Source organism: Heloderma suspectum, chromosome 6 (genome assembly GCF_057233095.1).
Source record: "Heloderma suspectum isolate Gila_16-S chromosome 6, 16-S_ref, whole genome shotgun sequence".
In the NCBI taxonomy this organism is placed as follows: domain Eukaryota; kingdom Metazoa; phylum Chordata; class Lepidosauria; order Squamata; family Helodermatidae; genus Heloderma; species Heloderma suspectum.
The window spans coordinates 82,100,210-82,116,013 of NC_139463.1; the positions used below are offsets into that span (position 1 = coordinate 82,100,210).

Below are 15,804 nucleotides of genomic sequence, written 5' to 3' on the forward strand. Positions count from 1 at the left end.
CACCTCGTGGGCGGCGGCTCATGTGATTTTGAAAAAAAGCCCCGAGGACTTAGTGTCATCAGTGATCTGGACAGCGAAGATGATGATGAGCCCTTCTTTATCAATGATGTCCCTGCTGAGACTGGGTCTGACTCTGTTCTCCACTTCCAGCCTTCCGGGTTCTTTGGGAGCAATCCCAAACCTCAGGAACAAACATCCCCTGCTAAGCACTGGTCAGCGCTATCAACAACACCAGCAACAACACCATCCACAGATGAGCGGAAACGTGCAGCTCCTGATGCCACCTCATCTGGAACCGATACCCCCATTCCCCAAAGAAGAAATGGTGGTGGCAGGGTGAGCTCCTATGTGTGGTGCTTCTTCAGATATGCAGAGAATGACCACTATGTCGTGATGTGCGATATTTGTAGAAGCCGTGTGCGGCTAGGAAAAGAAGGGGCTGTGCACGAGTGGGCATGTCTGCTATGAGGCGACACATGGAGGTGCATCATGCACTTCTTGTGCCCAAAGATAGCAACGGGAAGCCACAACCATCCAAAAAGAACAGTACTGCCTTCTTTGCCTCATCTTCCAAAGACCTCATGCAAAGTGGTCCGGGTGAGAAGGGCACAAAAGGCGGCTTCGCTAAGAGGCAGGCGTCAATGGAGAAATGCCTCATGCTGACACAGAAATTCCCCTCCAACAGCATCCAGGCACGAAGGTTGATCCAGGACCTGACAGTGGTCATTGCAACACATATGCTTCCCTTCTCCCTGGTGGAAGATGAAGACTTTGTGTGCTTCATGAAGAGATTGTGCCCTCGGTGGGATGTCCCCTCTTGTCACTACATTAGTGGCATAGCCATTCCAGCCCTGGCTTCTGAAATCAGAAGGGTACTCCAACAGGATTTGAAATGTGCAGTTGGAGGAAGTGTACATTTAATGAGTGCCATATGGACAAGTAACCCAACAAAGTCTTATCTGTGTGTCACCACGCAATGGGTATCCGTCAGTGTGAGCAGCCGACTGACTCGTAGAACAGCGACATTGTCCCTCACAATACTCTCAGGGAAACACACAGCGGAAAACATCAGCAGCAGCATCAGTGGTGTTGTTCAGTCCTGGTTGGCCCCCTTAAATCTAACAGTGGGCTGTGTAGCAACAGACAATGCCTCCAACTACCTAAAAGCAGCCCGCATCGCACAGCTAAACCACATTCAGTGTGTTGCGCACTGTTTGAACCTTGTGGTGCATTCCAGATTGAGCAACACATTTCCTAAAATAGGCAAGCTACTTAAGGTGGCCCAATCCATTTGCATCCACTTCAGGCAGTCCTGCTCAGCAATGGAGGCAATAGGCGCCATCCAACATAGCTGTGGCCTTCCAGAACACAAATTAATTTTGGATGTGTGCACACGCTGGAACAGCACATTGCATATGCTTCAGAGACTCTGTGAGCAGAGATCAGCTATAAATGACTACATTACTGAGAAACAGCACCACTCCAAATGTTTTGTCACACCACATCAGTGGCTCTGGATGCAAGACCTGGTGGACATTTTAAACATATTCAATGAATGCACAACGCTACTGAGTGCAGACTATGCCACACTGGGCCAAGTTCTACCTGTGCTGAAGATTATAGAAGGGGTAGGGTTGGCAGAGAATTTCTCCCCGAAACTTCGGGGGGCCGAGTGCCAACGTGTTCGGCCCCCTAAACAAGTTTTGGGGAGAAATTCTCTGCCCCCCCACCCCCCGCACCCCCCCGGGACGGGACTTACCTTTGCCGAATGTCGCTCCCGGCGGCGGGTCCCGGCAGCAGTTCAGCAGGTCTTCGTCAGGCTGCCGCCGCCGCCATTACAAGAAAAGTAAAAAAAAAACACACAATGCCCCCGTGATAGGCTACGTAACGATTAACATAGCCTATCACGGCTAGATTTGCAAAGTCAGCCGTGATAGGCTACGTTAATCGTCACGTAGCCTATCACGGGTGACTTTGAAAAAAAAAAAAAAGTGCGTACGCAAATGGCGGCCCCCATAGGGTGCCACCATTTGCGTTCCTTATTTGGTCCCTGTAGTCTACGTAAGGATTTACGTAGACTACAGCAAAAATAAGGGCAACTCTATTTGCGTTGCCCTTATTTTCGCCGTAGTCTACGTAAATCTTTACGTAGACTACAGGGACCAAATAAGGAATGTGAATGGCAGCTCCCTATGGGGGCCGCCATTAGCGTACGCGCTTTTTTTTTTTAAAGTCACCCGTGATAGGCTACGTGACGATTAACGTAGCCTATCACGGCTGACTTTGCAGATCTAGCCGTGATAGGCTACGTTAATCATTACGTAGCCTATCACGGGGGTGGTTTTTTTTGTTTTTCGCAGCTGGGTAGACGGGGTGCTTCTACCCAGCCTGACTTTTGCCGGCGAGGGATGGGGCTCCTCCCGCCCGGCCTGATTTTCGGCCAGGCGAGGCGGGAAGCCTCCCCCCACCGCGAAAAAAGCTGCGGGACAAGGTAAGTCCCTTTCGTACATCCCTAGCACCGCCATTGCGTATGCGCAGTTTTTTTTGGTTTTTTTACTCAGCCGTGATAGGCTACGTAAACATTTACGTAGCCTATCACGGTGTTTTTTTAAAATTTAGCCATGATAGGCTACGTAAATCTTTACATAGCCTATCATGTTTTTTTTAAAAAAAAAAAACTTGGAAATGGCGGTGGTGGCAGCCAGTCGGAAGACCAGCTGCCGCCGCCGCTGAACCACCGCCGCTGAACCGCCGCCGAACCGCTGCTGAACAGCTGTCGGAGCTGCTGCCGCCAGGAGGATTTGCCCAAGGTAAGTCCCGTCCTGCGGGGTGGGGGGGCAGACCGTTTCACCACCGATTTCAGGGGGCCAAATGCACTGGCATTCGGCCTCCCCGAGATTCGTGGTGAAATTCTCTGACATCCCTACTTTTAGGCCCAAAACCAGAGGGGCGGATAGAGTGCCTGGGACAAGCAAAGAGCTGTATGACACCTTAAACATTTACCAATTCATGGCAAACTGAAAATGGCACACTGGCAAGGGAGATTGCAGGAACGTATTGTAGTCTATAATAACCCATTATAGTCCCTAGGCTGCAAATTTACATAACTGCTACAGAGTAACCCTCAATTAAATATAGTGGGATTTCTTCTGAATAAATCATCACTCACTCTTCACACTCCTTCCCCATCACCAATGAGCACAACAGCCTACGACAGAGAGCTCAGGACTGGAAGACTGTGCTTTGCTAATCCTGGTCTCCAGAATGGGGGAAGGGGAGGCAGAGAGAGCTGCCGTCAAAGTTTCATTTTTTAATTTTATTTCAGATCCTTTATTGTGGTAGTTTCTGCAGTTATAGAACACTTTTAAAATGGTTTTTGGGTTCTAATTTCTGGAAATCCTAAAATCCACACCAAAAAGTTTCTAGCAACCTCATCATCATACAACTCCTATGTAAAAGCAATCATTTGTCCACTAAACACTGTCTAGACAGTCATAGGATTTTTCAGTTTCTGGAAACCACAGTTGTCCAAACTTGGTTTCTAGAAACTGCATTCCCCTCCCCCTCCCCTGCCCCATCATAGCTGGTGGAGTTCTTTTCACACCACTGCCATCTCTCTGCACTCATACACAGAGTGTGGAAAGGGCAAAAATGGGGCAGTCCTGGGGGTGGGGAAGGGAGAAGACTGCAGAAGTCACTTTAGACAGCTTCCTATCAGGTCTCTGGGCCCCTTCCCTCCACTCTCTTAACCTGTGGCTAGACATGCAAAAATGTATGTCTAGCCACAAGTGCAGGGTGGCTGGAGCACAGAGGAGAGAATCCCCTCCGTGTTCCATCTGGCCTGCATAGGATTTGCTTGTTTGTTTGATTTCTATACCACCCAATAGCCAAAGCTCTCTGGGCGGTTCACAACAATTAAAACCAAAGAGCGCACAATAAAACAATACAAAATATGTAAAACATTAAAACTACAGTAAACAATACAACCAGAATAAAACCAGAATAAAACCTAGCAGCAGTGCAGGGATTTAAAATACAGATTTAAAACAGCAAAGCTAAAAGTCTAAAGGGCTAAAATGCTAAAATGCCTGGGAAAATAAAAAGGTCTTCACCTGGTGCTGGAAAGAATATAATGTAGGTACCAGGCGAACCTCACTAGGAAGCTCATTCCACAGCCGGGGTGCCACAGCAGAAAAAGCCCTCCTCCTAGTAGCCACCCACTTCACTCCCTTTGGCAGGGGCTCACTGAGGAGGGCTGCTGAGGATGATCTTAAGGTCCTGGCAGGCACATATGGGAGGAGGTGATCCTTCAGATAACCTGACCCCAAGCCGTTAAGGGCTTTGAATGTTAGTTATTAGCCTCCAAGTTCAAAGGCTGCCAACTATCTTGATAGCATTGTGCCCTTGAAGTACCAAAATGCATAGTTGGCTATGTTTATTAGGATTAACCAAAATTCCTAATAAAGCCAACTGTGGACTTTGGGTTTTTATTTCTCGTGGACTAGCATAGATCCCTTTGCTTTTGCTTTTGGTTGTTGTTGTTATTGTTGTTGTTGTTGTTGTCTTTAATTACCAAAGTTATCAATCCCCAGGTCTCTCTCTAGATCCATATATTTGAATGATCTTCTGTGTGGTTAAGGCAAGTATCTCTGAGCTGGGATTCAGTGATATTTACTCCCACTTACCCAGGAGTAAAACCCATTGAATGCAGTATGACTTAGTCCTGAATAAATAAGTTTAAGACTACACAATAAACGTGATGTAATCCTGAAAATATTTCCCCTACCTCACATAATTTCCTGCCTACCGTTTCCCAACTCATGAAAGTCTCACCTCCACTTTAAAAGGCTGATGCCTTCATGCTACACTGCCTATTAGTCTGCTAAGGGAGTGAATCCAAAGGTTTCTAGTAACTGCAAGGCTATTGAATTCAGGGGGAAGAAGCAGCCTTGTATTAAGGCAGATGATGGCAACTGAGGCAGCTTTAAAGATCTGGGACATTGCTCAAAAATATCCAAGACCCATGCCTTAATGGCCTCCTCTAACATCCATAATGCCCATGCCCTGCAATATCTGAATCAGGTGGCCAGACAGAATCCCTGAGGATGAGTGGTTCCTGAGTCTGGGAAATAGGCATTTTGCCTTCCTGGATGGGCTTGTACTTCCCTCTGAAAGATCAGGTTCATAGTCTAGGTGTACACCTAGATCCCTAGATCCGTCATTGTCACTGGAGTCCGAAGTGGCCATGGCTGCTTGGAGTGCCTTTTACCTATTTAGACTGGTTCTCCTGGACAGAGATAGCTTGCCCACAGTGGTACAGGTACTAATAACTTCAAGACTGGATTACTGCAATGTGCTTTATCTGGGGCTGTCCTTAAGGCTGGTCTGGAAGCGGGAACTACTACAGAATGCAGCCACTCAGCAGTTGTCAGGGGCTATCCTTTTTCAGCATGCAACTCCTTTGCTGAAAGAACTGCACTGGCTGCCCATTTGCTACCAAGCCAAGTTTAAGGTTTTGTTATTAGTGTATACATCCTTAAATAACCTTGGACCAAAATACTTGAGATAATGCCTTCTCCCTTCTCAAACTGCTCAGTCACTGAGGTCATCAGACGGCATGCTCCTGGTTGTTACACGTGGACCTATGGCCCCATTGGAGTCCACTCAAAGAACACGAGCCTTTGGTATGGTGGCCCCCTTCCTGTGGAATTCCCTACTTTTGGAGATTTTTGGAGACAGCACCACAATTGTGTTGGTTTTGATACCTGCTCAAAATATCTTTATTTCAAGAAGCTCTCCTTGATGGGCCAGCCACAGATTTGTATTGGTATTTTGTTTAAAAACAAAATTAAAACCTGTATGGTGCTTAATTCTTTTTTATCTTTTCTTGTTCACCACTCCATAATCTGTTTAGATGAGGATTGGTATAGACATGTTGTAAGTAAGTAAGTAAGTAAATAAATAAATATCCATTCTTACATTTTTTCATACACAGTGGTCTGATCTGAGCACAATTTCTTCCCCATCCTTTTAAGCAGTTCAAAACCCAGCACTACAGCTCAGCTGAGATGGTTGTCACTCAGCTTTGGTTTCAAATTATTTTAAAAGTGTGTATGGTGAGGGGAACAGGAACAAGTATTCACACTGCTTCATGCTATAATCTGTAAGTACTGATGCTGATGCCACACCAACCTGGGCTTTTCCCACCATGGATGAGAGTACCATTTTCAAAATCCCTTGGAGAAATGATGCAAACAGTGTCATTTTCCAACCAGGAATCTGGAACTGGTAGTCACAGACTCATCCACAACAGGGAAAAATTATGTGCGAGGGCTCAGGGGTTGCTCACTATTGTGCAGCCACATTCCCTTCACCTAGAATAGGATTCTAGGTCTGGGAAAAAATAAGAAGAGTTCTTGTCTTAATTTAGAATTAAAAATGATGGTGAGAGTTGTGCTCATGCTAGTAAACTGAGCAGTGTGGGAACCACCAGGTATACACCTCTTTATGAATGAGGAAATACTGGAGATTCTTTGTATCTGTTTATCAAATATTGAAAACCATAGGACTTAAGTTAAACTACCAATGGATGTGGCCTTTATTTTTATGGGGAGAGTTTAATCAAAAAGATTATTGATAGTGAAAAAGCCACTGACTAATGAGGGAAATTGGAGTAGGTAGGGATGTTGTGAAAAGGTCAACCAAAGCTAGGAATGACTTCTGAAAGATGATTATTTTCCTGTCAGACACTTATGGATTTGGGGTGGGTGGGATGCAGGGTCTACATGATTCTGTGCTTTCAGGATTATGGATGAAGAAGGCCTTTGGGGATAGACAAAGGGAAGATTCTGTTGTGATCCCAAACACTCATTTTTTTGTAGGTTTAATGCATGGTGGGCAGCTTGTGGCCCTCCAGATGTCTTGGCCTACAACTCCCATCTGCCCTAGGCAGGGAACATGGGAGATTTAGGTCAAAGCACCTGGAGGTCCACAAGTTGCCCACCCACCCCCAGTTTAATGGAAGGCTGATGAACAGGTTCTTGACTTATGAATTACGAATTTCAATTTTCAGGAAATTAAATTATTTGAAATAGGGCTAAGGTGATTGACCCTGCTGAATTTGTAGCCCTGTGAAATGTCCTTGCCCATTTTTGGGTGATGCATAAGAGGAGCCAGCAAGAGGGTGAAGGTGTGTGTGCATGTGTGTGTTTCACTGTATACATTATCCCTAGGCAACCATGTGATGCCTTCTCTCTTGGAAACACCCTCTCCCAGTTGTCTGGGATATCAGAAGCATCTCTGCAATCCTGTTTCTTGTTGAATACTCCACTGTGGCTTTTTCATTGCCAACTCATGTGAATAGGGGTGGTGCCACCATGGGACATATTTGAGGATCTGCTTGAGCCAAAGCCATGTTTCTTGGTGGTGGCCATTCCACTCCCTCCACCACCCCCTCTCTTTCACACACACAGACACACAGACACAGACACACCATACTCAAGAATACCTTAAATTCTGGAGCATTATGGGCAAATCCATGGTTCCAGCTAATAGTTGCTCAGCTCAGGGCAGGTACTTCTGCTGGAAGGGAGGCCCACCTATGGAATAGTTGCATTCCCACCTATCTGGAGGGCACTAGCTTGGGGAAGTCTGCTCTAAAAAAGTAGGTGACCCTAAGGTGTTTGTCATAAGTTTTCCAAAACCCTGAAGTCATCTCTGCATATCCAATTTTCCATTCTGTCCACATATCTGCTTTGGGGGGGGGGATTGCACTTGCACTTTCTGTCTCCTTTGGGATGATGTGATGATATGGCTTATGAGCCTTAGCTCACAATTTCCCCGCATTTTGGTATTGTGTTGAAAACTATATAGCCTTACCTCTTTTTTTTGTAAACCGTAGGTCTTTTATTTATTGAATTATATATCACATTAATAGTGTTCTAATGCTTTGAGTAAGTTGTCTTCCTTTTACAATACTAAACAGATCTTTATCAATATATTGCCTATCACAGTATGACATAATCCATTTACCTAACAGTTCTCAATTTTATTTTCCAACCATCTTTGACTGCCCACATGCTTTGCATCTTTGCTTTCTATACATGTAAGTAGCTATTTAGCTTTACCTACATTTTCCAAACCTCTTCCATAAAATAGTTTTGATTTCTTTGTTTTTTAGGCTGTATATGAGGGGGTTTAACATGGGAGTTAAAATAAGGTACTGGAGAGAGACTACTCTGTCCAGGTCTGTAAGAGATTTAGAACTTGCCTTTGTGTATCGGAAAAATGCCGAAAGATAAAATAAATAGACCACGGTGAGGTGTGAGCTACAGGTGGAGAAGGCTTTTCTCCAGCCTTTTGCTGACTGAATCTTAAGGATGGCTGCAATGATATAAATGTAAGAGAGAAGGGTGAGGAGGAAAGGGGTAAAACCAAAGACAGAACTAGCAGCAAGTAGCAACATGTAATTGGTGAAATTTTCACTGCAAGATCAGCTCAACGCTGCTGGAAGTTCACAGGTGTAGTGGCTGATCGTATTTAGTCCATAGAAATTCAAATCAATTAAAGGCAGTGTGTTGGCCAGAGCATCCAGCAAGCCCATTACCCAGGCTCCCCGCACAGTTGTCTGCACATTTGTTTTTTCATAATTGTTGAATAATGTAGTGGGTCACATATAGCAACATATCGGTCATATGCCATTGCTGTAAGCAAATAAACCTCAGCACAAGCAAAATGGGTAAAGAAGAAGATCTGTGAAATGCACCCCAGGAGAGAAATGGTTTTCTGCTTTCCTATACAGTTTTCCAGCATCTTTGGGACAGTGACAGATGAATAGCAAATGTCAACGAAGGCTAGATGACTGAGAAAGAAGAACATGGGGATGTGAAGGGTAGACTCACCCCTGATTACCAATATGATGGCAATATTTCCTAATAATGTGGTGGCGTATATGATTAGAAACACAAAGAAGAGAAAGATCTGCACTTGTGGATCAGTTGAAAGTCCCCAGAGTATAAACTCTCTTATCAGAGTTTGATTTTTCATGGAGTCTGTAAGGTCTATAGGAGTGGGGAAAAAATATGAACATGTATTAGTTTTCAGTAACAAATGAGGTGTCCAGTGCACCATCTCATCCACTTTTGCAGAATCAATTTCAGTTTCTGCAGCCTGAGAACATGGACCACATGGTTGTAGCAGTTTGACCCACTACATGTCTTTTTTCTTTTCTTTTTTTACTCTTACCCATCATGGCTTAGTTATTCTATCTTAGCAAGGGGGGTTGACCTGGTGGGTTGAGGGAGTACTGAATGCATTACTGTTAGAAGGGGTGGTCCTTGCTGCCCACAAGGAGGTGGTGGTACAACTATTCCTTAAAAAAAAAACCCTCCCTGGATCCAGAGGTTAACTACTTCCAAGAGGTGATGCTCCCTAAAACCTATTTATAGGTTTTAATTGTATATGTTTTAATGTTGTAATGCTGCGTTGAGTCCCAGTATTGGGGGGAAAAGGCATAAATTATTGTTGTTATTATTATTGTTATTATTGGGCAAGTTGCTCAATAGGATGGTGGCACCTCAGCTACAGGTATTCTAGGAGAATACTGACTCTCTAGACCCAGTCCAATCTGGGCTCTAGCCTGGTTATTGAACATAATCACCATTGATTTCCCCAATGAATTATCTTTATTGGAACTAGTGGAGAAAGCAGGAGTGTGCTTCTGTTACTCTTATTCAGTCTCATATTGATCATGGTATCCTCCTGGATTGCCTTTCTGGATTTGGGAATTTCCAGAGAACCGTGTTGGAGGACTGCATGTCAACCCCTGGCAGTCTTGCTGTGGGGTGCCTCAAGGTACCATCTTTTCTCCAATACTATTTAATATCTATATGAAGCCATTGGGTGCATTAGGGGAACTGGGATGAGGTGCCATCAGCATCCTGATGATACCTGACTCAATTTCTCCATTATATCTGAATCAGGAGAGGCCATTCACACCCTAGATCACTACTTGAATGCAGTGGCAGCATGGATGAGGGCCAATAAACTGAAGCATAAGGTGATACAGGACCAGGACAACGTAAAGAATCTTTGCTGGTCTCAGACACTCCATCCTCCCAATATGGATTTGGGTCTGAATGACCCAGGAAAAGTGTGGGTGCATGGAGGGTAAGTTGTAAGCAAGGACAATTCATGACATTGCACAACTTCATGACTGATCAAGGGGCACATATATAAGTCATCAGCCTTAGCTTCCAATTTCCTGGTTTTGTGGCATTTGGACCAATGTGAGACAGGCAGCCTTATCTTCTGATCTTTTAAACCAGCAGGTTTTTTTAAATGTTTGAATTAAAACATCAACAGATCAAATAATGTAACAGGAAGCTTTAACTATATATAAATGAAACATGTAAAATACATCTTTAAAAAAATCAGAGTAAACAAGTATGAGGTGGGTTAAGAACAAGCAAGATTAAAATATCTTTGGATCCAACAAGAGACTAAAAGAAAGTGGCGGCGGCGGGGCGGGGGGCGGGGTTCTTCACATTGAGATAGAAGACCATTAGAGTGGGAAAGAGGTGGGCATCTTTAGGAAGGGAGAACTTTGAACTGGGCCTGCAAACAAATCCAAAGCCAATGCAGTTTTCATTTGCAACTCGGGGGTAAAATATTTGGCTCCAATCAACAACAGAATGGGAAAGACTAGAGATCTCTTCAAGAAAATTGGAGATCTCAAGGGAACGTTTTGTGCAAAGACGGGCATGATAAAGGACAAAGAAGGCAGGGACCTAACAGAAGCAGATGAGATTAAGAAGAGGTGGCAAGAATACACAGAAGAACTATACAGGAAAGATCTGAATGTCCCTGATAGCCATGATAGTGCGGTCACTGAACTTGAGCCGGACATCCTAGAGACTGAAGTCAAGTGGGCCTTAGGAAGCATTAGTAACAACAAAGCTAGCGGAGATGACAGTATTCCAGCCGAACTATTTAAAATCCTAAAAGATGATGCTGTTAAAGTGCTGCATTCAATATGTCAACAAATCTGGAACACTCAACAGTGAGTGTTCAAGACTGGAAAAGGTCAGTTTACATTCCAATTCCAAAGAAGGGCAACGCCAAAGAGTGTTCAAACTACTGCACAATTGCGCTCATTTCACATGCCAGCAAGGTGATGCTCAAAATCCTACAAGCTAGGCTTCAGCAGTATGCGAACCGAGAACTACCGGAAGTACAAGCTGGGTTTAGAAGAGGCAGAGGAACTAGAGATCAAATCGCCAACATTCGCTGCATCATGGAGAAAGCAAGAGAATTCCAGAAAAACCTCTATTTCTTCTTCATTGACTATGCTAAAGCCTTTGATTGTGTGGATCACAACAAACTGTGGCAAATTCTTAAAGTGATGGGAGTACCAGACCACCTTACCTGTCTCCTGAGAAACCTGTACGAGGGTCAAAAAGCAACAGTAAGAACCAGACATGGAACAACCCATTGGTTCAAAATTGGGAAAGGAGTATGACAAGGCTGCATATTGTCACCCTGCTTATTTAACTTATATGCAGAGTACATCATGAGAAATGCCGGGTTGGATGAATCAGAGGTCGGAATTAAGATTGCTGGGAGAATTATCAACAACCTCCGATATGCAGACGATACCACCCTAATGGCAGAAAGCGAAGAGGATCTCAAGAGCCTGTTGTTGAGGGTGAAAGAGGAGAGTGCAAAAGCTGGTTTGAAACTCAACATTAAAAAAACTAAGATCATGGCATCTGGCCCCATCACTTCCTGGCATATAGAAGGGGAAGAAATGGAAGCAGTGACAGATTTTACTTTCTTGGGCTCCAAGATCACCGCAGACGGTGACTGTAGCCATGAAATTAAAAGATGCTTGCTCCTGGGGAGGAAAGCTATGGCCAACCTAGACAGCATAGTAAGAAGCAGAGACATCACCTTGCCGACAAAGGTCCGTCTAATCAAAGCTATGGTTTTCCCAGTAGTAATGTATGGCTGTGAGAGCTGGACTATAAGGAAGGCTGAGCGCCGAAGAATTGATGCTTTCGAACTGTAGTGCTGGAGAAGACTCTTACGAGTCCCCTGGACTGCAAGGAGGTCAAATCAGTCCATCCTAAAGGAAATTAACCCTGAGTGCTCATTGGAAGGACAGATAATGAAGCTGAAGCTCCAATATTTTGGCCACCTAATGCAAAGAGAAAACTCCCTGGAAAAGACCCTGATGCTGGGAAAGACTGAAGGCAAAAGGAGAAGGGGACGGCAGAGGATGAGATGGCTAGATAGCATCATGGATGCAATGAATATGAACTTGGGCACGCTCCGGGAGAGAGTGCAGGACAGGAAGGCCTGGCGTGCTATGGTCCATGGGGTCACGAAGAGTCGGACACGACTGAACGACTGAACAACAACAACAATAATTTACCAGCCACATTTTTTGAACCACATTTTTTGAAGTTTCTGGATTGTCTTCAGAGGCAACTCTTCACAGAGCACATTCCAATAGCCCAGATGTGATATAACTAAGCCATGTCCATATCTGCACTTCCAGGAACAGATGTGGCTGGTTAACCAATCCACATTGATCAATGGCACTAGTAGCCATGGTTGTCACTTAGACACCTTGGCTCAAATCCAGGTTCAGGAGAGACTTCAGACTGCTTTCTGAGTTTTCAAGGAGAGTCACCCCTCATTCAAAAGAGATGGAACTGCTGGTCTACTGACTAGGAACACCTCTGTCCTGTCTGGATTACACTTCAGTTTGTTCACCCACATTCAGTCTTTTACCAAACTCAGGCACAGTTTTGGAACTTGAATAGCCTCCTTGGGACATGCTGAAAAGGAATGATAGAGTTTGGTGTCATTTGCATATTGATGGCTTTACCCCTGAAATCACTAGATATTCTTTCTGAGCAATTTCATATAGCTGTTACACAGCATTAGTCATTAAATGAATTAAAAATTGCCATGGAGGGAAATAAGTGGGAATGTAGGGGTTGGATGCAAAAGAAGCTTCTGATAGCACAGTCCTTTAAAGTCTGGGTCATTGACAAAAGAGAAGAAGCCAGTATTGTTAGTGTGTGTGTGTGTGTGTGTGCATGTGTGTATGTGTGTGTGTGTGTGTGTTTTGTTTCTGTTTTACATGGGTGAGGATTAATCAGATAAGCAATTAGTAGTACCATGTAGCACAAAAAAGGATTTTTTAATTTTGAAAGCATTTCAAAATTCAGAGAAGGTTACAACAGCTGAGATTGTTTTGCTTGGAAAAAAGATGGTAAGGGGAGACATGATAGAGGTCTACTAAATTATTCATGGTGTGGAGAATGTGGATAGGGAGACATTTTTCCTCCCTCTCTCAAAATACTAGGACCCAAGGCCATCCTTTGAAGCTGATTGGTGGGAGATTCAGGACAGATAAAAGGAAGTGCTTCTTCACACAGCGCATAGTTAAACTATGGAATTCACTACCATGGGATGTAGTGATGGCCACCAATTTGGATGGCTTTAAAAGGGGGTTGGCCAAATTCCTGCAGGAAAAGGCTATCAATGGCTACTAGTCTTGATGGCTATGTGCTACCTCCAGAACCAGAGGCAGTGAGCCTATGTACACCAGTTGCTGGAGTACATGGGTGGGAAGGTTCTGTTGCACTCTTGCCCTGCTTGTGGGTTCCTGATTGGCCACTATGAACAGAATTCTGGGCTAGATGGACCCTTGTTCTGATCCAGATGGCTCTTCTGATGTTCTGATGTTAATTTCCCCTGTATGTGCTCTTAAAACAATCTAGGCAGCTCTATCATTAATTGACTATGTTTGGCCATGTCTCTTGGACACAGAGATGCACATCCAAATGGACATGTGGAGAGTACACATACCCTAGTAAAATAATCCAGAATTCTAACACGTGGTTTTTTGACAAGGAAGAGTGAGTAGAAGAACTGAAATCCGACATAGTTTCCATCTTAATCACTGATAAAAACTAGGAAGATATTTATGGGTTTCCTGTTTTCTAAACTGGATTCCGCATGTACAGCACTAGTGCTGGTCAGGCTGCTGAGTCATGTCATGTGATTTAAGCACAGTATTCACCATCTGGCTACAAGTATGCATGTGAAAGCTAATTAACCACTGTCCTCATGAGTCACAGGCTGGGATGATGCATCTGAAGCACAAGATGGGAGACATGAAGTATACCTCAAAATTATTACAGTGCTGCCACCCTTGTAGGGAAGTTCGAAATTGTTCCTTATGTTTTCCAGCCCAGGACATCTATATTATCCCTCTTAATTGTAACAAAAAACAAAAACAAACAAAACACATGCATCAAAGGGTACACTGGCACTGCCCCCACAACAAAACTAGTCCAAGGAGGACTTGAGTATGGTCATTGGCCTGCAGGAACCACAGAAGTTTGTGTGTCAGTTAGGGGAAAAACAGCAGTGGAGGAAGGTGGAGTTGAATGACCTGCCTGTGCCCCTTATACGTATGTGAGAATCACAAAACCCAAGCTTGCTGAAGTTCTCTGAATTTCATCTGAAAGCTCATTCCAACTCAAGTCTCTACTGCCAGCTTTAAGTTTTATTTTTGCATGAAATTCCATGTGTATTTTCATGCTGTTTTTCCACATGTAAGCATCAGTTGTTTGCATCTTGGAAATGTATGTATTCTTCTTCCATTGATTGCAGCATATTTGTGCACATTTTTCAAAAAAATATGTATTTTTCATTCACATTTTTCAAATATACATATGCTGTCAAATGCATTTTGGGGGGTCCGCGAATCACATTGCAAACTAAAAAATGTACGGTTGTCGACTGCAGATTATGTCTGAGTTCATGTTCTTTCTAGAAGTTGTGAACTGGGTAAATCCTGATTAAAAAAACCCAAATAATTTCTCATACATCCCTACTTATACCATCCTGAAGGCAAGCATGGCTGGCTGGCTGAAAATATGAATGGGCTCATTCTTGCTAGGAGGTGAAGATACACAGAATGAAATTCAGTTGTTCTTCAAAATCCACATTTCTCTGAATTTTTCAATGGAACTATCCAATCAAAAAAGTATACAAAAGGAAAAGTGCACACATAAATGCATTTATTTGTGAAAATGTTCAAAAATGCATTATATTAGACAATTTGCTTGCAAAACATGTGTATATTAGTGGAAACTGCTCACAGAACTGGCTATATTAAGAGAAAAGGCCACAAAAATGCATTAAAAAATCATGCCATGCATTTTTTTAAAGACAGATCTCAACATTCGGGATGAACAAAACATAAGTTAACAAAGAATTGCAAAGTTCGGAACAAACTGAATGCACGATAGGAAAAATGAGGGATTGGCAGATTTGTCCAAACCAACCTCAAAATACTCCTTCCAGTACCATCTAAAAAGAACTATACTGACCTATACTCCTCTTGTTGTCTTTCATGGGCTTCTTGAAAAGAAATTGTTATTGTCTTCTTTTTCCACGAACTGCCATATATAAAAATTGCCTTTACAATGTCACATATGGCCTGCAGTGTATTCCAAACTGATGTCTTACTGATGTCTGCCTAGAGTGGACTAAGAGTCTCTTCTTGAACTAATTATATTTAAAATAATTAAAGAATTAATAGCCTTCTGGGGCGGGGGGGGGGGCTTCCCATGCAATGTCTCCTGCCAATCTTAATACCCAAAGGGATGTGTTTACTACTTAAGCTATTCATGTTCTAAATTAATCTTCTCATAAGAAAGAAAGAAAGAAAGAAAGAAAGAAAGAAAGAAAGAAAGAAAGAAAAGCCCTGATCACTGTCTT

The 15,804-nt window shown here is 43.5% G+C and overlaps 1 pseudogene; it reads right to left on the bottom strand.

Annotated features, from left to right (window-relative positions):
* Nucleotides 1–8,122: 8,122 nt before the first annotated feature.
* LOC146341481 (olfactory receptor 5A2-like) lies at nucleotides 8,123–9,051 on the bottom strand (annotated as a pseudogene).
* Between the last annotated feature and the right edge of the window lie 6,753 nt (nucleotides 9,052–15,804).